Genomic DNA, 23008 nt, shown 5'->3' on the forward strand with positions numbered 1-23008 from the left:
GGTGGAAATGGGAAAGCAGCTCCAAAGTCTTACAGGTAAGGATGAAACGAGTGAGAGGGGATCGACCTCTCTAGCTGAGGTGAAAGTTCTCCGGTCCAGGAACGGCACGATCCAGGAGCTCAAAGACTGTCTTGGCAAAGCAAACTCCTTCCCCTTTAGGCTGGCTTTAGGTTTCATTGGAGCTCTTCATAAGGTACTTTGCGTACAGACCTGGCCCATTGTCACATTCTGTTGACAGACAAGAGAAAGGTACCATCACTACATGGTCTCCACGCTTGTCCCAACCTTGGCAGGCACCTTTCAAAGAACCTGTCGCCTGGGTCCATGTAGAAGCTCAGGGGAATCAGTGTCTGAGACCATCATTCAAACCAGAGAGGCCATACTTCCCAGGGCTGGTGCATGAGGTAGGGGGATGGGGGTGGGGAGGGCAGGGGCTCCTCTTTTGCTTTCTCTCTTGTTTATTAGGGAATTTTGTTTGTTTTATGAGTCTGAGAGAAGACATGCTACCCTCCCATCATATACTGATTAATAGAGGCTCTGAGGGAATTTCAGGGGCTTAAGTTTGTTTTAACTTTATGTATGTATGTATGTATGTATGTATGTATGTATGTATGAATGTATGTATTTTAGAGATTTTATTTATTTTATGTTAGTACACTGTTGCTGTCTTCAGATACACCAGAAGAAAGATCTCATTACAGATAGTCATGAGCCACCATGTGGTTGCTGGGATTTGAACTCAGGACCTCTAGAAGAGCAGTCAGTGCTCTTAACCACTGAGCCACCTCTCCAGCTCCTTTGCTCCTATCTATCTATCTATCTATCTATCTATCTATCTATCTATCTATCTTCTTGATCTCTCTCTCTCTCTCTGTGTGTGTGTGTGTGTGTGTGTGTGTGTGTGTGTGTGTGTGTGTACACACTGTGGCTTTTGTATGGAGGTCAGAGGACAACTTGTGGAAGCTGGTTCTTTCTATCTATAATACGCACCCCAGGGATCAAACTTAAGTGATCATATTAGACAGAAAGCTTCCTTACCTGCTGAGCCCTCTTGCAAGCCCCTAGCTATGTGTCTTATGAAGGGGAACTTATGAAGGAGGACAAGTACCAGAAAAGCCTGAAGAATCTACAGAGCTCTGTCAGCACAGGGCTCTCAGGGTGGCCCTGTAGGATGGGCTGCCCCCTGACTTTCTGCTGCTCAAGGATGAAGTTCAAAGGAGCCTGACTCAACTCAGGCATCCACCTTGGGCTGGAGGAGGGTACCCAGATGCCTTCTCACCAGACCATCCCCAAGCCAAAGGACGAAGCAATACCCCCTGGCCCTGCCTCTTGGATCTGGGAGCTGCATGATCTTGTAGGATGATATCTTTGTTACTGTTGCTACACGGAAACACCATGACCAAAGCAGTGTGTGGAGGAAAGTCTATTTCCTTCACAGTTCCATGGGGCAGCTCAGTATCAAGCAGCGAGGGCAGGAACTCATGCAGGGCAGGAACCTGGGGGCAGGAACCTGGAGGCAGGAGCTGATGCAGAGGTCATGGAAGAGTACTGCTTACTGGCTTGCTCCCCATAGCTTGCTTAGACAGACAGACAGACAGACAAGATGGCAACCTGGTGGGTGTTCCAAGGACAGCTCTGTCCTACCAGGCAGAGTGGAAGTCCCTTCATATGTGTCTCAGAAGAGTGGCGTGGGGTCATGTCATATGGTTGGTAAGTAGCCAGCAGCACAGACCGGCAGTTAGGCTGTGCCTGGTTCCTAGGGGTTGCAGGGAGAGGGCCCTGCATTCTGGGGCAGGAGTATGTGCAACTTAGAGCATGCATGGGAAGCAAAGGCGAAGGGTACATTGTGGCTGGGCTGTATCCATCGTAAGAGTCAGGGGATGTTCAGCCCCTTCAGTCCTTTGATGCCCAGAGTCTGGCAACCTGAGGTCTGTAAACCGACGTATGGAAGTGAGATTGGCAGATGTCAATCTCCCGGCATCTGGGTACTTGGGAAATCTGCTAAGGGAAATCAGAGTCAGGCTCTCCAAAGGAAGTCTGCCATGTTCCAAACAGTAGCTTTGAGAACTAGGAGGCTGGCTGCAAGGTAGGCATGGCTAGATCATCCTCTAGCCCAGAGACCTTATCCCTCAACAACTGTAGAGCTCTGCTTCTGGGCCTCACCAGCTCTATGCATTATTTAAAAAGGGTAATTAACACCGCGTGGCCTTTTAGCCTACTGTCTCTAAGGACTTTGTGCTGTTGGCATTCAACAAGAGGGAATGTAGTGGGGCCCCCTGAGGGCTACAGGTGGCAGATTGAGGGCTTCTCAGACTTGGACAGAGGATTGGGGGCGGGGTTAGGAGAGAGCACAGTTGCCCCAGCAGTTGTAAAATTGCTCTGGGGACCTGGGAGCCTCCCAGAAGAGTCGCACTGCATACCCACCTCAGATTCCTCTGTCCTCGAAAGTCTCCCTAACAGTGGACCCTATCTCCAGGTCATCCACAGAGACAGCTAAACTCCTCCCGTTGGAAGGTCTCAGATATGGGTTCAAGGGGAATACTGACGCAGAGTACCAAAGTCGATGGGAAGACGTATTAGCACTTTAGATGGAATAGCCAACTTGTAGGGGATCTGAGGAGAGAAATCAGGGCCCTCGTGATAACATTGGGGAGGGTCTCTTTTGCCTTTCAGAGGATAAGGGTTTCACAGTAGGTGCCTGCAGGGAGGCTCTCTGATTCCCAGGCAGGAGTCTGGGAAGGGTGGGGAGCAGGCCATGTGGCTGCCAATACCCACTCTAATATGAATTCAGTTCCCCAGGTGAGAGAGACGCTGGCTCTGGGAAGTGTGGTAGCTGGAGATTCAGTGTCTCTGCAGGTGTCTCTGTCAGTGTCTGTGAGAAGGGAAAGGGCTGTTGTGTGTATCTCGGCCTGAACAACAGCCTGATTCCAACATGACATCCTTACAATGTTTGCCCAAAGTAAGGCAGGGCTGTTGCCTTGGAGGGTCTGAGGTGCTGCCAGGTGGTACCAGAGTAGGATGAGCAGACAGCTCATGGGCCTCCATATCTACACCCCTCAAACCAAGCCTCCCTGGAGCAGGATAGCTGCCTCCCTTCAAGGGAAGGCTTTGGTTTTCAGTGCCAGACAATGCATGTGGCAAAGGACTGCCTGTTACTTCTTTTCTATTCTCAGAGCAGGCCCACCCCATGTAGTCACCCCAGGGCCATATGCACTAGAAAAAAAACTGGCAATCGGATTGAATGGTGTGCAAAGCTGTACTTTTAAAACTGCCTTTGAGGGGTTGGGGATTTAGCTCAGTGGTAGAGCGCTTGCCTAGGAAGCGCAAGGCCCTGGGTTCGGTCCCCAGCTCCGGAAAAAAAAAAAACTGCCCTTGAGAGGTGTAGGGGAACAACTCTGCCCCGTGACTGGACACTAGGTGTCCAGAAATCATGCATGCATGCTTGCCTGTTTGCTTAAAGATTTGATTTTAAAATTACATGCATTACCTCTCTGCGCAGGTAGGAACGTCAGCATGTAATTGCCCATGGCATCCAGAAGAGGGTGCTAGATCCCTCAAAACTAGAATTATCGGTGGTAGTGAGCTGTCCAGCAGGAGTGCTTGGGACTGAACTCTGGTCCTCTGCAAGAGCTGTACATGCTCTTGTCGGCTGAGAACAATCTCTCCGGCCCTGAGACCAATCAAGTTGATTCCCTCAGGACTCTAGAGGGTGGGTGGGTTTGGTATACTGCTAGCCCAGCTAGCACCCTGAGATCTCCTGTGGAGGGAGCTTCAGGGTTGAAAGGAACAGAATCCAACTAGGTTTTTTGTGTTTTTTTTTTGTTTTTTTTTGTTTTTTTTTTTTTAAAGATTTATTTATTTATATATGTGAGTACACTGTCACTGTCTTCAGACACACCAGAGGAGGACATCAGATCTCATCACAGATGGTTGTGAGCCACCATGTGGTCGCTGGGATTTGAACTCAGGACCTCTGGTAGAGCAGTCAGTGCTCTTAACCACTGAGCCATCTCTCCAGCCCCCAACTAGGTTTTTGAATGATGATGGAAGGGCTCTGTTTCCTCTTCTGCAGAAGAACCACAGTGAATGCCTGGAACCAGCATCCTTTGCGATCATGAGGGTTAATGCCTGCCATGTGGCTGTTATATATTGGCACTATGCATAATGTTCATTAAATAAAGAAATCTCTGGAACCCTTCCATGGCCAGAGGCAATAGGGGAGTAATAGACAGCGTTCTCTTTAACCCCTCTCAAGTTATATGCCGTTTACTTAGGAGAGCCATAGGTTTCCCTAGGGAATCGCACCACGCTCGTTTGCATTCCAAATGCACAGTAGCTGCTGAATTAGATGTTTAATTTAATTAATAAATATGCATCTCCCGAAGAGCCTTTCTCTCAGCCGCGATTCTGCTCTCCCATCATTCTCTTTGGGCTTCGACTTGCTGGAGTAAGGCTTTGAAGATATACATAGATCGATAATTCTGTCTCCATGACGTGTGCGCAGAGACCTACAGTAGATTCAGACCGACCCTGGAGAAAAAGTGGTCTGTGTGCTGGGAGCTAATTGCATTACTGAGCTTGCAAACCTCTCGTCCAACATTGAGGCCCGGACCCAGGCTGAACCATGGAAGCAAAGCACCGTCCTCATAATAAACTCAATTAAGGCATCAAGCTGGAAGCTGGGCTAGGCAGTAAATTAATTTTTTATCTGTGGCTGTAGCTCCCTTTCAAGCACAGTGGATGACTTATGGCCTCACAACTACCAATCCAACAAGAAATAAAGGAGAGAAACATATTGGCCAGCTAGGAAACCTAGCCTTTGCTCTGGCCCTGCCTGGTTTACCTAGAGAGGGCCTGTCCGGGAGGCTTGCAGACTGCTGAAGAAGTTTGTCTAATTTCTGCAGACAGGAGTCCCGGTGGCCTTGACTGACTCCTCCTTCCTAGTGATCTTGATAGTGATGCCGCTTAGATTTGCTGAACCACAGGGAATTTACCTTGATGTCGAGACTCTAATCCCCTATGAGCTTTCCTAGTTTGATTGAGAGTGGTCCTAGGAAAGAGATCTCTGTTTGGCATCCCGGCAGGAAATGCTGAGAGCTCTCAGGTGTGATTTGGTGGGTAAGCTCAATTTATAGAGATGTGGACAGGGCTCAGGAGGTAAAAAGACATCCTGTCTGACTACATAGGGAACTGTTGTCTGATTAATTCTTGAAGGGTACAGCTCAGTGAGCATCAATGTAATAGACTCAATAGCATTCTATAAATACTAGGGTTTTTTTTCCATTTTTGTTGCAGGTAACTTTCTATGATTTTTTTAATCTAAATACTGTATTGGTTGGGGGTGGGGGTGGGACGCTAGAGCAGTGGTTCTCAACCTGTGGGGCGTGACCCTTTTGGGGGTTGAATGATCCTCTCACAGGGATCAGGCATCAGAGATCCTACATACCACAAGTTTTTATTACAGTCCCTAACAGCAGCAAAATTATAGTTAAGAAGTAGCAATGAAAATTTATGGTTGGGGGGGATCACCACAGTATGAGGAACTGTATCAAAGGGTTGTAGCATCAGCAAAGTTGAGAATCTCTGCTCTAGAGGACCAGAACTTGATAGAACGAATCTATTATATATACTTAAAAAGGAATTTATTAGAGTGGCTCAGAGGCTTTGGTTTGGCTGGTCCAACAATGGTTGTTTCCTGAGTGACAAGTCAAGAATCCTATAGCTGTTCAGTCCAGGGTGCGGGATATCGCATTAGTCTTTTTAAAAACAGATCTATTTATTCATTTTATATATTTTATATATATAATATATATATTCACACATACATACACACTGTTGCTGTCTTCAGACACACCAGAAAAGGGCATTGAATCCCATTACAGATTGTGAGCTCCCCATGTGGTTACTGGGCATTTGAACTCAGGACCTCTGGAAAAGCAAACACGGTGTTCTTAACCACTGAGCCATCTCTCCAGCCCTCACCAGTCTTTATTCTACATTGGAGTCTGAAGAAGTAGGTTTTACTACCAGAGAAGAAATGACTTGGCAGTAGGTTAAATGGACCTGCCAGGGAGAGTGAGGGTGGCAGGCAGAAAGTATAAGCTCCCTTTTGCCATGTCCCTTTATGTGGGCCACCACCTAAAGGTATGGTCCAGGTTTAGGCTGGGTCTTCTATTGCAAATGATCCAGTAAAGAAAATCTCTCCCCGGCGTGCCCAGGTACCTGGGTTTTTGTTGATTCCAGATGTAGTCGAGCTTATTAGCCATCACAAACACTCTTTGAAATGCATTTTTCTAAGCCAGATGTGCTACTCACAGCTGCTATCCCAACACTCAGGAGGCTGAGGCCAGAAGGTTTCTGAAAGTCAGACGCCAGCCTGGGCTACACAGTAAGACACATCCTGTCTCAAAGAAACAGAAAGATCGTTTCTTCAATCGAGATAGCATTCCACCTCTCATTAAAGAGTATCTGTTAAGAAATGAGCTGGGGCTGGAGAGATGGCTCAGTGGTTAAGAGCTGTGGTCTGCTCGTCCAGAGGTTCCGAGTTCAATTCCCAGCAACCACATGGTGGCTCACAACCATCTGTAATGGGATCTGATGCCCTCTTCTGGCATTCAGGTTCCATGCAGATAGAGCACTCATACATTAAATAAATAAACATATATATATATATATGTTATTTATATAAAGAAATGAACTGTGTGCATTTAAAGTACATGATTTAGAAGGTGGTGACACACGGCTCTGGAACCATGACAGGATCAGAAGGTGGACACCTTCAGAATCGTAAGGCTCAGTTCACATTCACCGTGAGCATATCTGGCTCCCGTGGCAGAGGGCTACTGGTTTGCTTTTGTTCTGGAGGGTGCATGCCTATATTTTTACAGAAAGAGAGACCTCTATACTCTAGCCTGCCCTTTTGTTTCAAGATTTACCCAAGGATTAGTTGCCGGCATGAATAGCTTGTTCTGTACTTGCTTGGCAGTGTCTGCTTAGAAACATACCCCCACCGACTGTCCATACCTATGGATGGACCAGGCTGTTATGGGTGGGCTGCTGGCAGTGTAGCACTGTGGATCCTTAACTATGACCCTTTCATAGAAATGTTTAGCTCTCTAGGACAGTGGTTCTCAGTCTTCCTAACACTGTGACCCTTTAATACAGTTTAATATTCCTGTTGTGGTGACTCCCAACCACAACATTATTTTCATTGCTGCTTCATAACTATAATTTTGGTTATGAAGCATAATAAAAATATCTATGTTTTCCAACAGTCTTAGGTAATGGCTATGGAAGAAAAGGAAAAAAAGGGGGGGATCGCAACCCATAGGTTAAGAACCCTTGCTCTAGGGTGACAAGCCAGGACTGAAATAGATCACTGGCCTGGGAGTTGTCTCCCTCCCACAGGAAGCTGCAATCTGCTGTCCATCCTCACCCAGGCCCTTCTTACTCTAGGCTGACAACAGCTCTCTCCCATAGAGACTTCCCTGCAGGTCATTCATGAAACACCTCAGGCCAGCCAGGGCCAGTTTTACTTGTAAAAGGGAAGTTGGAGTCCTTCCAGCCTTGGCCTTTTCTGGTGGTTTTTAAAAGATACATTATGTGAAATGAATCAGTCCAAAGAGGCCGTGGAGGCTGCAGTTTCTCAGCGGTTCCGGGCAGGAGGAGGCCTCCCAAAGTTACAGAAACCAGCAGTCTGCTCTGAGGACACACAGAGAACACGTCTGAAGACCTGTCCGGCCCTTCTTTAGCCAAGCATTTCCGTGTGTGTGTGTGTGTGTGTGTGTGTGTGTGTGTGTGTGTGTGTGTGTGCGCGCTCCAGCCAAAGATGTGCACACGCTCCCATGATGAGGGTCGGGTTGGAGTTGAAACAGAGGCAGTATATAATTTTTCTGGAGTTAATTTTGTAATGGAGTCTGAGGGATGGGCTGAGGGGAGGGAGAAGGAAGGCCCGTCTGATGCCCTTTGTTCCTGTCCAACCTCAGACTCTGGGAAACAGGATGCCTAAGGAGGAGGGGCAGTTGTGGGCCTTGCCACTCGGCAAGAGACTTGGCTTCTGTCTCCCTCGTGGTCAGTGCTGAGCAAGTGTTCTTCCACAGAGCCTGCAGCTCTAGTTCTCGCTTGAGTGGCACTGTGTACATTTAGAAAAAGCTCACAGTACTTGGGCTTCAATTTCCCTGTGGAGAACTGAGCTTCCAGGGCCCACCCTGTCACCCTTAACTTCCCCTTCTCTGGGGCCTAAGTATCAGCTGTAGCCTGTGTGTGTTTCCCTCTCCTCTGGCCCTTTTCAGTCATGGGAGGCTCTGGAGCCAGAAGGACAAGGGTTCTGGTCAGTGTTAGGGACAGGTGGGTAGATCCTTGTTCTGCCTATGAAAGTTGTGGCTGTGGCTGTGACTGAGCCTCTGTGGCCCAGGTTTGCTCCTCTCAGTGGGAAGCGAGGGCTCGACCGGAGTCACGAGTGGTAGTAAAGATAGAGTGAGGGACAGTGTGAGGGCCGTCCTGAACATACACCAGATACCCAGGGAGTGTCCTCTCTCTCCAAGCCTGTGGGCCCCATAGGTGTAACCCTGGACCAGTCATGGTTGCAATTCCTCTGAATGCTGCAGGCAGGTGGGGACTGAAAATGCCGTCCTGTTGGAAGGGCACTGGGTGATTGACAGGTGTTCCACCTATCAGAGAAGATGTACCGACCTGTGCGTTCACATCTAGGAGTGACCCTTTCTTTCCCCCTCCTTCTTTCCTTCCCTTCTTCCCCTCTCTCTTCCCTCTGTCCCTCCTTTACTTTCTCCCTCCCTCTCTTCTGTATTCCCATCCCTTCTCTCTCCCCCTCCTCCCTTCCTTCTTATGATGTTGGCACAAAACCCAGAGCCTCCTGAATGCTAGGTAAGAAGAGCTCTCCATTGAGGTGGGCCTCAGCTCTGAAGGAAGAATTGTGGTAACACTGTGAAGCCATACACCAAGGTTCTGGGGTCCCAGGGTGATGGTCCTCTCCCCTCCTGTACTAGCTGGATTCTCTGCCCAAGGGTCCTCAGAGTTAAGTCTTCAGCAGGGTCGTGGGATGCTGGGGGTTTTAATCTTCAACAAGCTCTGGTCCCTCTTCTGCTGGCTCAGGGAGTCCTCCCTGAAAACTGTTCCCTCCACTTCCACTTCTGCCTTGGCGCTGACGGCTTAGGCTATCGGGGCTCTTGTAGGGCCATGGTAGGACCTGAGTCCCCGAGCATGTTGAGTACAAGTTTGGTTGCTGGTATTGGGAGTTCTTTGTGTGTGTGTGTGTGTGTGTGTGTGTGTGTGTGTGTGTGTGGTGTTGTGTTTCAAAGACCAGACTCATTATATAAACAGAGCTGGGCTTAAGCACCTGTCGTGCTAGCTTGAAAAATAATTTGCAGTTGGATCCCATCTCCGGATCTTACACCGAAATAAATTCCAGATGGACTAAAGGTCGGAAGGAGCGCAGTAAAACTCTGAGCCCATAAAAACCAGTGAATGATTTACTGGGTGTGTGCCGGAGGAGGAGGACGAAGCTGGATGGGCTTGGGTTTTTATTTTTTTATTTTTTATTTTAGTGGACAATTCGCCATGTGAGGGAAAAACTGGAGAAGACCCCAGATGTTCTGGAGGGATGGCCGTGGTTCCTGGGAGGCAGCCTTCAGGTCAGGCAGTGGATGTAACTCGCTAAGGAGCCCAGAGGCAGCCAGCTAGGACTGGGGTCTCTCCATGATGGGTGCTAATGAGACCGGGCCAGCGGGGAGAACACCGGAACCTATCCAGGAGGAAATGATGTCACGGGTACCAGAGTGTTCACGGTGGGGGTGGCTCCTCTCAGACTGCCTCAGCTTTACCAGTTTTAGTGATGACAGTTTCCATGTTCCAGGATTCCCTTCAGTTCCCAGGAAACCTAGCAGGCAGAAGCTGGCCACTAGGCAGACAGTAGGGTGTCTGGGAGGAAGCCTCATGGCCGATGTGTGTCTCAGTCTCAGCTGCCCATGTGCCAGGAGCCATAAGCCTGTGTACTGTCCTGAGGCTATGACCCATCCTGTAGGTGAGATTTCAAAGAAGCCTTATAGGGGATAGGACCCTCGTGATCGACAGACAGGGACAGAATCCATTGAGAGAATGAATAATCAAATGCTACTCAAGGAGAGCTGGATCTCCAGTCTGCTTCTCATTTCAACCATGGGAAAAACATTAGGCAAGAAGTGTGTGTATGCCAGTGAACGTATGTGTGTGAGCTGGTGTGAGCGGGTGTGAGCAGATGTGTGTGCATAGACACATTTGGGTGAAAAAAATCTCCCCTTTGTGTGTGTGTGTGTGTGTGTGTGTGTGTGTGTATCTCTTTGTATGTATGTGTGTGTTCACGTATGTAGATGTACATGTGTACCTGTGAGTATAGAGTCCAAAGGACAACCTTGGGTTTTGTTCCTTAGGTGCCATCCTATATGCTCTGTGTTTGAGATGGTCTCTCAAGGGGCTGTAACTTGCCAACTAAACTAGGCTAGTTGGCCAGCAAACACCCAGGGCAGAGCCCTTCCTGTCTCCCTTTCCCTACGATTGGAATTTCAAGCATTCGTCTTATGCTTGGCTTTCCCTGTGAGTTCTAGGGACTGAGCTCAGATCGTCTTATTGACTGAGCCACACCCATGGGAGAACTTTTTATTTAGTCATGATCTTCTGGAAAAGAGACAGTGGTGTGTGCTGCTGCACTGGTTACAGCTGCAATATTAAGGTGTATCCCGGGAGGCCTACTGTATTGATTTTGGTCACTGGGTAGCAGATGTGACGAGCATAGGGTCACCGGCTTTCTCAGGGCAGAAAACCATCTCGTGCAGCCCAGCGTGCCCAGTACTCGAGTCCTGGAGAGATTCATTTCAGAAGAAAATCCTGATTCTATCATAGCAAATCCCCCCCAGGGGGCTCACGGGTTGCAGGGAAGGATTTCAATCACGGCAGCTTAATAAAGCGCCCACTGAGTGAATATTTTTTGTGAACAGCATTGGTCACGGAGGCACGTGACCATGGATGGGGGTCGGGGAGCTGTGAGCTGACTCTCATTTGGGAAGCAAACAAGGAATGCCTATTTCTTAAAGGCTTTGAACACAATGATATGATATATCCTGCTGGCAACAAGAGTGTGTTGCATTGGAATAAGCCCCAAGAGTGTTACAGACATTGAACCCCATAGTACCACTTCTACTCTCCCAAGACCTCTGACCTAAGGGTGAGAGGGTCTCCAAGTTGCATACAGTGTCTCCATGGGCTTCTGACAGAGTTCACCCTGCCCTCTGTGCCCCGCCTGTGACAGTCTGTGTGACAAGCAGGTCCTAATGACCCACAGTGATCAGCAGAACATCACCTATTCTGTTTGTGTTTTTACTTACTCTTTAGAGGGGGATATAGGGGGTGGTCTGTCTCACTGTGGTCAAATTTATCTCTTTGGAGGTGAGTTTATTTGATAAACTACTCCAAGAAAGCGGATGGATGTGTATAAAAATATCCCTACATGAGCAGAATAGTTGGGGGTGTGGATTTTGGCTTTGGAGGAAGGGGAACCTGCCCGTGTGAGGGTTGAGAACCAGAGCTGGGGGGACTGAGGTAGGGAGGGAAGGCTTCTGGAAGAGCCAGGACCTAAGCTGGGTTTTGAAGGTTGCAGAAGAATTGGATGAAGGCCTGGAGGGAAAGGCATCGCAGACAGGGCTGAGGAGCCAGGAGCTATAGTTGAGAATGTGACCATCACTAAATGTTTTGAGGGCAGAGGGGCCTGAGTGGTCTCAGAGGCAAGGTGGGGGTGGGGATGCATGAGAAGGAAGGAGAAGGAAGGGAGAATTGCGACATTCTGAGTGCTGAGGAGGGTGATCTGAGAGCCACCACCCAGTTTTAGGTGGCAGGATGGAGCAGGGGTGGGGGTGGGGGGAGAGTCGTTCCACTGAGTTTTCATAATCTGTAGATTTCATAAAATGCAGGGACCTTCGAAGGGACCACCCACTGAGTGCTTCCTGATTGGTTACTGGGGCAGTCGGTCCACGTAGCCACTCCCATACATTACTCTGGTCTTTTCTAGAGACTTCGTTCTTTCGAATCTCATGGGACAGGTTGGAAGCCTGTGGGGAACAAGGAAGCCAAAAGGGAGACATATAGACTAGACAAGATGACAAAAGAATTAATGTATGTACTAGGGACCAGACCACCGTAGCTTGACTGCGGTGAAGAAGGGGGCTCCGGCCCTGACTGAGTACCAGAAGAACGTGTCAGCTTGCAGGCGCTGCGTTATGTGATTTGGAGCAGAAAGTACGACTTGAGTAAAATCTTCTAGCTTCTTAAAAAAAAAAGACTAATTTTAAAAGCCTAAACTCCTCAATTTCTAAATCAAAATGAGTGAGGGCTATGAGCTTCCTACCTGGTTTTAGATGGAGGTCTGTGACCCCTAGTTGTTCATCTTGTGTTCAGCTACCAAAATAAGAAAGCTGAGCCTCTCTAGTACCCGATATTTTAAGCAGGGTCTAATAAGGCCTCTACGTCACAGTGATGAAATTGATGATGGTGATGATGGTGAAGGTGGTTACGGTGATGATGGTGTAACCAATACTTGAAAAAAAATGCCTCCTAGGTGCCAGGGATACGCCCAGCTCTGGAGATAGATGTATCAACAGGTTTGCTAGGATCAGCACTCTAAAGACAGACGCCAGGACGTGGTACCTCACACTGGTTATGGCCACAGCTGCCTGCAATGGGCCTTACTGGTCTCATTGGCACAGTCACCACAAACACAGACAGTCCAGACGCTGCCACGAATGGGAAGGGACCCTGAACAGGAAGTCACATTCCTCTCCAATATATCCCAGGGGCACGGCTGACTTGAGACACTTCCCTTTAAAGGGGATAGCAAGGGTGGCGCCTCGTAGCTATAGTTCCAGTACTTGAGAAACGGAGGTGCACAATATTCTGCCATTAGCTCACCGAACCTTACCAACGATCCAAAAAATAAAAATAAAAAAAAATAAGGACCCTATTGCCCCACTTTGCAAGCCGGTGAAGCCAAGGACAAGTGTAGGGAGCGGCTAAAGATGGCGCCGACATCCGGTGGTCGTTTGTGGTAAACACCTACAGCGCATGTGTTGGCAGACCCCCAGCACCTACAAGGCCAGGGTGATATTCATGCTAAATAGGTATTTCATACTCCACCAATCCCCAGTGGACAAATTTACAGCCACAGTCTGTTTTGTATATAAGGCAAGTGTCTTTGTTGCCCGGGGTCCCCGTACTATCAATGAGGTGTTCCTGCAATAAAGGCTGATTGAGAAGGATCCAACGGTGTTGCGTCTTCCTTGCCGGTCAAGGTGGGCGCGACAACAAGGGTGTTCTGTCCCTGGCCACAAAGCACACAGTGTGGATCTTGGAGTTAGTATTAAAATCTGCACTAAATGGATGAGACAGTGCCCACACAACCTGTGCTTATATTTTGATGCAGAACACACAAGATTAAGTGGCGCCACACTGTCAGACCCTGCTGGGACCATTGGTTATATTCTGAGTACACCTTACATATCCAGGCATTGCAGACCCATAACAATATGTGGGCTGTGACTGTGTTAATTGTCTGTGCATTGAAGAGAAGGTGCAGAGCCATGATATAGAAGGTGACTGGGTGTCTGATGTGGAGAGAGGCCTCTCTGAGGTGAAGGTGGCGTGGACAGTGTGTGTCAGGAAAGAACCCAGCAGGAAAATAGAATGTCTTCTGGAAAGAGCACCCAGGCAAAAGGAGGAGAGGCTAAGGAGAGGCCTTAAGGAGACCGCAAGGCTGTGTGGTATTTGAGAGACAGAAACAATGTGTTGTCTGGGGCTAGGATAGTGAGGGCAGGGGAGGCTGGGACAAAGCCGTGTGAGTTCAGAGCTTGGATAGGCTTGAGATTGTCAGTGGGAGTCAGGGAGGGTAGTTAAACAGAGGTGCCCCTAAAGAGATGCTAAAGAAAAATGGCCACAGCAAAAAGGTGAGGAAGTTGGTGGCAATGAATAGAAAGGCCAGCACCATGGACAGAGTCCTCTAGGCCTCCGCCCCAGCTCTGGGTCCCCTTATCAACCTACTCTGTTCACCCTTCCTGTTCCATAATTGTTACACAGACAAGCTGTGGGCACCCCAGGGGGACAGCGGCTTGGTGTGAACAGTGCAGATGCTTTCCTGTGGTATGTGACATGTTGCCACTGCCCAGTTTGCCGGTGCTAGGCTTCCACAGTACGTAGATAATGTCATCGGCTTCCTTTCTCCCTTCTTTCCCCTCCTTTGCCTCATTTCCATTTATTTCTTTTGATAAAGGATCTCACCGTAGCCCAGGCTTCTTGGGGACTTTTGGAAACTCCCCGATTTCTATCTCTCAAGTACTGGAACTACAGCTACAAGCCACCACCCTCGCTACCCCCTTTAAAGGGAAGTGTCTCAAGTCAGCTGTGCCCCTGGGAGAAATCTGAGAGGGACCCATTCAGGGTCCCTTCCTATTCATGGCAGCGTCTGGATTGTTTGTGATTGTGGTGACTGTGCTAACGAGACCAGTAAGACCCACTGAAGGCAACTGTGGCCGTAACCAGTGTGAAGTACCACTTCCTGGTGTCTGTCTTTAGAGCGCTAATCCTAGCAAACCTGTGGCCAATGCCTGTCTCTATAGTCGGGTGCGTCGCCTTCCCCGTTTTATAGACAGAAAACACGGAGAGTTGGAGTGCTGAGTTTGAACTCAGTGTACAGACGCCTCAGACAGCGGCCTGTGCTCGGGACAGTGTGGTGTTCATCTGCCCAGGGAGACTGCAGGGCAGTGTGGCCCATCCCAGCCTCTGTACTTGGCAGAGCTGTTCTCAAGTTTCTTACTTCCCATCAGAACAGGTTCATTAGCCACTCCCCACCCCGCCGTCTCATCTTACATTTATTTTATTTTGTGTGCATGAGTGTCTGTGTGTCTGTGTTCCGCCTGTCTGAGGTGCCTGAGGAAGTGGTAAGCCTCCGTGGGGGTGCTGGTCCTTTGTAAGACACCAAGAGCTCTCAATCACTAAAGCAATTCTCCAACCCCCATTCATCACTTTTTTTTTTTTTAAACATCTCTCTTCTTCCGGCTTTCTTGACAGTCTCACTCTAGCTCAAGCTAGCCCTGAACTTACTGTGCAGTAAAGGGTGGTTTGAAACTCATGGCTTATCCCCCCTGCCCTAGCCTCCAAAGTACTGTGATTTCAGACACGCATGGGTAGCCGAGCCTGGCTCATTCTTCCGTCCATGGCTGGCTGGTTCTTCAGTCTTTGGCCCCAACTGAGCACAAAGCACTTATTCTTCTCTCCTGGCTGTGGTGTCAGCTCTTTTCCCTGAGAAGGTCTCTGTCTCCTGGCCCTGAGCCTGCCAGGCTGTGATGAATCTTGCAATCTCTCCCCCGGTGCGACGCGTTTAAGATTCGGGGCTTCGTTTTACGGCATGTGGTGCCCACATATGCCTAGGCACAGCTCCGACTGCTGCTTCCAGCAGTTTGTGCTAAAGAGCTTGTGCCACCCTCTCAGCCTGCCAGCGCCTTGCCTTGCCTCTTCTTAATCCCCCTCTCAGCAGCTTTTCAGGCCCAGCGGGACACTTGGCCAGGAGGAGCAGCACTGTTTGGCTTAATTCTCTCTCTCTCTCTCTTTTTTTGGGGGGGCGATTACTTTGGTCTCAGTATGAGCAAGTGCATGCGTTACACACCCCCAGGCGCCATCTGCCTCTGCTGGGGGAGGTAAACACCTCCACTTTGCTTCAGAGATGTCACTACATGGCTTGAGCCCGCTGAGCAGCTCTTGGGGCTTGGGGAACAACCCACCGAGACCACAGATTTGTGTGGTGTGGAAGGCACAGTTCATAGTGGCCCCTGATAGCGTCGGGATCATTTCCTTTGCGGGTAGGTGGAATAGTCTCGCCCCCTGGCATGAAGCTATACCCTCTCTCTGCCTGCTGACCCAGCCTCCCTGCTCCCTGCCTCCTTTTTCTCCCTTCTTCTTTTCCTTATCATACTTTGCTTTGGCCCTGTGGTATTCAAGTCTCCTCAAAGAGATACCCTTTTCATGCTCAAAATGAGACCCAAGGTTCTCAGCACTGTCCATGGGACACACCCATTGGTGGCTCCTCCCTCTTCCCCCATGATCCACCCCTAGCCTGTACAGCCTAGTCACACGGGAGTCTCACTGTCTTCCAGTTTGTCCCCATTTCATCTCTGCACCAGCACAGCTTCTGTCTGTAGCACTCTTCCTCCCTGAAGAGCCACCCCAACTTCTTTATCCCACTTGGCTTCCCGGCTTTCCTTGCATGGTGTTTCGGTAAGCTGCCATCTGGGGAAAGAAGGCCCAGGAGGGTTATTTTCAACCACTAGAGGCCAGAGGATCTGGATCAGATGAGACTCTTGTGGCTGCCCTCAGGGACTGACAGGAGCTGGCCCAGAATGCTCCTGGCTTGCCCACCCGCCTAACCCATCCTTTCTCTCCCCCAGCACTATTCAGAGTTTGCAGTATTCTCCCTGGTTTATATGTCGTTGCCACTGAAGTTGGTCTTCTTGACTCAATGGGAGTGGTACTTTTTCCTCTAGGGTGGGTGCCTGGTGCCTGGAACAGGCCTGGTAGTTGTGGGTATCCGGGGAATTCCAGATGATAGAAGTGTCCAGTGCAGCAGTGTCTGTGACAGTAGCAGCAGACTGGGACAAGGGTGTGCTCATTGGGAGGAGGAGGGGGGAGGAGGGTGAGGAGGAAGAGGGTGAAGAGGAGGAAGGTGAGGAGGAGGGGAGAAAGAGGAGAAGGGGGTAGGAGGAGGGGGAGGGGAAGGAGGAGGAGGGGAGGAAGAAGAGGGGGAGGAAGAAGGGGGAGGGGGAGGGGAGGAGGGGGGATTGTTTCTGTTGTTCACCAGGGCTGTTGGATCTTTAATCTGCATGGCATGTGGCATGCTGTGGTGATAAGTGATCCCTTGCCTCTGCAATCTTCACAGCCCTGGGAAGCTTGCTTCTCATTCCTTCTACCTGCCTATTCAGATTGGCTGGAACCTATGCTCACTCCTGCTGACCCAGAGGGACCCAGGCTCATCTGGTGTTTTCCACCAGGGAAAGGCATTTAGATGACCTGGACTCCAGTCTCTGGTGGCCAGACCGTCCGCTACGCTGTGTTGAGAACGGGCTACACATTCCATGCCATGAAGGTCTCCTGTGAGCGGAAAGACCCAATCTAGGCTTCAGCAGCAGGGTGACTGTCCCAGAGCTTGGGATAAGAGCATTGATCTGAGGGTGAGGGTGTGGGTGCAGATGTGGCTGTTAGAGGGCCCAGGCGCTCTTTCCATATCCAGCCACGAGAGACACTGAGGCCTTCCCACAAATCCAACAGCCATAGTCCTATTTGTTAGACATAGATAAGTTCACTCCTGAAGCCCTCAGAGGCCTGCTGCTGATGCCTGGGGACCCAAGACATTTGGTCTGAAATCAGAGAGGTACGGTGTCAAGGGAGCAATGCTTTTTCTGAAGGCCACCCACCCAGTGTCCCTCCAGGTAAAAACCAAAGCAGCAACCACACCTGGCCACTTTTTAAAGGGAAGCCACTTCCCCCTGGAGGTTCTTTATCTCTTAGTCTTGTACTCTCCAGCCTGGAGTTTCACAAATGGGTCAGGAAGAGATCTTCTAGCTTCTTAGGCTCTTCTGCATTTAGAACTAGGTAACTCAGGTCACGAGCGACATCACCGTGAAGCTGGAGACAGGAGGCTCGTCTGGGGTTCAGGGTAAGTTTGAGGCCAGCTTGGGCAACCTTTTCAGTTTGCCTCGAAATAAGAAATAAAGAATTTGAAATGTGGCAGCCCAGGAGGTGGTAGTGCACACCTTTAATCCCAGCACTCAAGAGGCAGAGGGCAGAGGACAGAGGGCAGGGGCAGAGGGGCAGAGGCAGGTGATCTCTGTGAGTTTGAGACCAGCCTGGTCTATAGAGTGAGTTCTAGAACAGTCAGGGCTACACAGAGAAACCCTGTCTCTAAAAACCAATAATAGTAATAATAATAATAATAATAATAATAATAATAATAATAATAATAATAATGATAATAATAAGGTTTGTTGAGCTGTGGCTCAGTGGTAAACTACTTGTCTAGGATGTATGAGACCCTGAGTTCAGTTTCTATCACCAACTAATGACGAACAAAAAAATGACTAATGAATTTAGAAAGCCCATTCTCTCCTAAGCTGGCTCTCCATTAAGCACACATGTGTTTGAGGGCAATTCGACCCCACTGGCTGTTTAAAAGGAGAGACAGCTGTTTATAAGGATACGCCAGTCTGCTGTGATGGGAGCTAGGAGCAACTCGGCTATGGTAATATGGCGACACCTGCAACCAATACTGAGTCGGTACTCGAGTGGGAGACCTCAGAGGTGGCCTCAGCATGGATTCAAGTAAACATTATGTGGAAGCTAATTCTCCTGGGACCTGTCACGGCAAGGTGTTTGCTTAAATTTTCAAAAGCTCTTGGCACTGAATTCAAACGTTTTTAATGCAACCTCTTTCCTGGGTCAGTCCCTGCGTGTTTTGCCTCCTTCTGTCTTGGAAAGGCTTCATTAAAAGGCTGGAGAGATGGCCTAGCGGTTAAGAGCCTGTGCTGCTCCTATAGAAGACACGAGTTCGGTTCCCAGCACTAATGCAGGTAGGCTCACAACTGAATGGAAACAATTTAAAGGAAAGGACATACCTGCTCCTAGAGACGGTGGAGGGGAAAGTTTATTATAGATTTGTAAAAGAGCACAGCCAGAGGCAGGCACATCTGGGAGGGTCCAGAGTAGACATGGCCAAACTGAGCCATGAGGAAAGGGGAGGAAAACCTGGTACAGTAGCCAGGAGGCCCAACGAGTAGACAGAAAGGACCAGATAACCAGATGGGTGGATTATGTAGAGAAGGGCAGCCTTGCCCCATACTGCAGAAGTTTAAGGTAGGGGGTGGAGTATGCCAGCCCAGAGGGGTAGGGACTGAGGGGTTGCAGGGTGGCTGGTCTTGCTTTGATATGTTAAATAGGCACCTTACCATTTTTCCCACATTTGAAACTTAACAACTGCCTCTGTGAAAGCCTACATCCTCTTCCGGATGCTGTGGGCACTGCATGTACATACACAGTCTCCCCCATACACATAGTTAAAAATAAAAATAAAAAAGAATTGGAGAGACTGAATCTCATCCCACAGACCTTCAACATTTTTTTTAAAATTGATTTGTTTACACGTACGGGTGTTTTGTCTGCACGTATGACCGTGCACTATGTCCAGGGGCTAGTGGTGCCTGCAGAGGTCAGGTAAAGGTGTGGACCACCATGGGGTTCCTGGGAATGGAACCCAATTCCTCTGGAAAAACATTCCAGTATGCTTAACCACCAAGCCTTCTCCTCAGCACTCTGCTGGCCTTTGATCTGATGTTCAGGACCACAGACAATGAGGCACACCATCCGACCGCTTCTTACACAGAGTTTGAGCTGGGCTAGCCTCCTGATCAGATGAACCCAAGCCCGAGAGGCTGATGCTCTGCCGAGGAAAAAAAGCTGGACGTAGAGAAGTGTGCGCAGAGTACCTGGCGAGCCATTTACTCACGGGAGAGCTCCATAGACTGCTTTAAAGAACTCGGGTAGGAAGGGTGGGGGCTGCACAGCTAACTCCCAAATGGATTTTGCAAAGCCTGAAGACATAGACTCAAACCCTGGACAATGATGCTTCATCAGTAAGTTTCACGTGGCACCAGGGGCTGCCAGCTTCGGACTTTGTCTTCAAGATGAAGGAGACAGGGAGCGGAGTGGACAGGGCACGGGTCTATGCCCCCATCAGCTGTGCTGACCTAGCTGTCACAGGCTTCTGCTTAGACTGCAGGCGGGCGGGCTACAGAGTCCGTGCAAGCTCCCTAATGTCCCTCTGTCTTCCACATTTCCTTCCTTTCTGAAAGTGGCTGAGGAGTTGTGACAAGCTGTCACATGTATTGCCTTCCTTGCTCCTGCCTGGCTGACAATCATGGGCAATCCTTGCCTGCAGAGTCCAGTCCCAGTCTCCGCCTCAGTCCCCAAAGTTCCTCTCCTTCTGTCCTTCCGACCCTTCAAATTGTCCTCTTTGATAAGATCAGCAGGTATATGGCTGCAGGCTATCCTTCCCTAGTGTGGCCTCATTCTAACTGAGCTGGTCACATTGGACCTGTCTTCAAAGAGAAGTCACATAATGAGATCCTGGAATCTTGACTTAGGGGGATGTGGTACAAGTTGTTCCTCACATGTTGCTTATGAGGAACTTTTACTGGGGTCTCCGGTGCTGGGTGAGGTGACGTTTTTCTAAAGGTTGATTGGTACAAGTGTGTTGTGTGTGTCTTTGCTATCCAGCCTTAGTTCTGAGAATGGGCAGTGCTACCAGGCCCCACCCAGGATTCCCTTGAATCCACAGATAAAAGACACACACACACACACACACACACACACACACACACACACACACACTTGTTAGCTTTCAATTTGCCTTCTTGGCACAATTGCCGGGCATTATTAAACTTCTGCCTATAGGAGCAGCCACAGACCCGTCACTCCTCTCGAGCCCTCACATGGCTGCTTGACTTTTCTCTTTCTAAAGCATGGCAAACTCTCTCCCTTGTGTCTGTTTCTCTTCCTCCAGGGACCCGGAAGTCCCACCCATTCCTCCCACCCAGCCCATGGCCTCTTTACTGACAGATCAAGAACCAATCAGGATAGCATCAGAACCATCCCTACACCAGTGACTTCCCCTTTCAGAAGCAGGTTTCCTTTTGGTATAGTCACATGGGATGTGAGCCACTCATTGTGTGGGTCACGAAAAGGAGCAGATACACAATAGAAAAATCCCGTTGCCATACAGGTGGAGGGTGGGTTCCTCTCAAAGTAATTCCAGATGAGACTCGGTTCTCAGAATTCCCCAGAGGATACTTGGCCATGCCTGGTGAAGTGTCTGGTTGTTACTGCTAGATACAGTGTAGTAGGAAATTATAATCTTAGCCTGTATAAAAGACACACAATCCGGGTATTTTAAGCCATATTACTAGATTGGGCAGATCAAGGGCTGTACTAACTTACTTCTCAGCTATAAAACCCCTTGTTACTTGCTGTTTCTCCTGGCCACGTGGTTCTGGTCCAGGGTATCTTCCTCCTCTTCTCCCCTCTCCACCCAAAACCGCCTCTCATGAACCTCCAGTCCTACCTTTCTCCCTCTACTGCCCAATCACAGGCTCTAGCCTTTAATTGATCCGTTAAATTGGGGAGAAGGTTCACACGGCGGCGTTACTTGAGTGCATGAGGACCTGCTCGTCCACATTTTGAGGAAACAGTATTTATCAGCAGCACTAAACCAGCTCATTACATTGTAGCCAAGTGCCCAACATCCAGGGAGAAGGTCAAGGTATTTGGTTGGTCGAACCCCAGATACTCAGCCCAACTAGGTCTTCACCAAAGATCAAGGCAGGAAAAGGTTAAGGAATGAGTCTGACAGTTATGTCTGGGAATCTGGATCATACTGAGGAGGGCAAGGAAAGTGGAAATTCATTTGCCAGGAAGCCTGGCCTTCAGACCACTTTTCTTCTCTGTGGCAGATGTCTTACTTGCCTCTCCCAGGAAGTAAAGCCCCGGCATTGGTACCTTATCATCTCCCTCCCAGAGAGGGAATGACCTCCTGTTTGCCGTGAGCAAATACTGCCTCTCACTAAGGTCCATTTTCTCATATTGTAAATAGGGGTAGGGAATGGAAAACCAGCGGGCATTAAGTTTTTGTGCTAAGTGGATCTGTGACCGGCTTGGGAGGGAAGTGGTATCACTTACTTGACTGGAAAGGTCAGAATTGTGGAGCTGGTGGGGAGGAGCTGCTCACCAGATGGCTGCCCAGCCGTGGGGTCAGCACTTGACTTGCTGTCACCAGGGTGGGGTGCTAGCATCTTCAACAGCCGTGCTGCAGCCATACTGAAGTGAGAGGCTGGAAGAACACGCTTGAAGTAGACACTGGAGCCGGTGCCCTGTGCAGCCGACTCCTGACAGGCAGAGGAAGCCGTCCTGGGCCTGCCTGGCCATTTCCACTTCACAGCCAAGCCTGGGAGTCATTTGAGTGATAGATTTATTTTGTTAGCAGCAACTTATAAAGAGGCACGGTTTCAGGACGGACCGTGTGCCTCAGGGGCTTCTTAAGAACTTAAGGTCAAGGGCTAGGGCTGTAGCTCAGTGGTAGAGCATTTGCCTAGCATACACGAGGCCATAGGTTCAGTTCTCAGCGCTGCTGGATTAAAAAGAAACACAGAGTTTGAGGATATCCTCATGCCTTAAAGCAAGCACTTCACCAACCATGAGCCATTTAGCAGTCCCTGAGTCTGACTTTTGTGTCCTTTAGACTGAGTACTTGTAGGGTCATGGTACCCAGGCTGTGGGTTTCATTCACAAACATGAGATTTCATGCCCAGCTCCCGTGCTCTCCACCTATCTGCTGGTCTTGGCAGAGTTACTGAGGAGCGTCCTGTAACAGGCAAGGCGTTGACAACTTCTAGCGTGTTTCTGGGCACTTGCTATGGATTTAGCAAAATGTCCATCTGGGTTATGTCAGTTTGTCCAAGCTTCAGGGGTGCTGCCTCTGGCAGCCCCTTGAAAAGAGTTACCTAGCCTTGACTTTGAACCCACCCACAGACGTAAATCACGGCTGATTTTACTATGCCCCTTCCTTTGAAGGACTCTCCCAGCTGGATTAGCAAATGTTCCTTCTCCTACAAGGTCCCAGAAATGGTATCAATGGTTGTCAGTGCTCATAGGATCTGGAGTACCAGTGGTTGACGTGATTCTGTCACCAGCGGATGGAAGCGGACTCCCGGCAGCTGTGTTTGTTCACGTGGGGAGGTGCGGCTGTTGGTGATCGTAAAATATTATGATCCCATATGTCTCCCCAAATCATAACCGTGGAAGTGCCTGCCTTGCTTTCATCTGGTGTGCGTGTTGTCACCCTGTTAAGAGCTGTCCTCGGTGAGACAAGGAGGGAGGG

The 23008-nt window shown here is 49.3% G+C and overlaps 1 protein-coding gene across 16 annotated transcripts in view; it reads left to right on the plus strand.

Annotated features, from left to right (window-relative positions):
* The window catches only part of Rimbp2 (RIMS binding protein 2), a 198722-nt gene that overhangs the window by 66704 nt on the left and 109010 nt on the right, over window positions 1-23008 (plus strand). Inside the window, exon 1 of one of the 16 annotated variants that reach the window (XM_087577816.1) lies at window positions 16159-16305. The gene's annotated coding sequence lies outside the window, so the exon portion shown is untranslated. 16 annotated transcript variants of the gene reach the window in all.

Source organism: Rattus norvegicus, chromosome 12, assembly GCF_021556685.1.
Source record: "Rattus norvegicus strain SHRSP/BbbUtx chromosome 12, alternate assembly SHRSP_T2T, whole genome shotgun sequence".
NCBI classification, from domain to species: domain Eukaryota; kingdom Metazoa; phylum Chordata; class Mammalia; order Rodentia; family Muridae; genus Rattus; species Rattus norvegicus.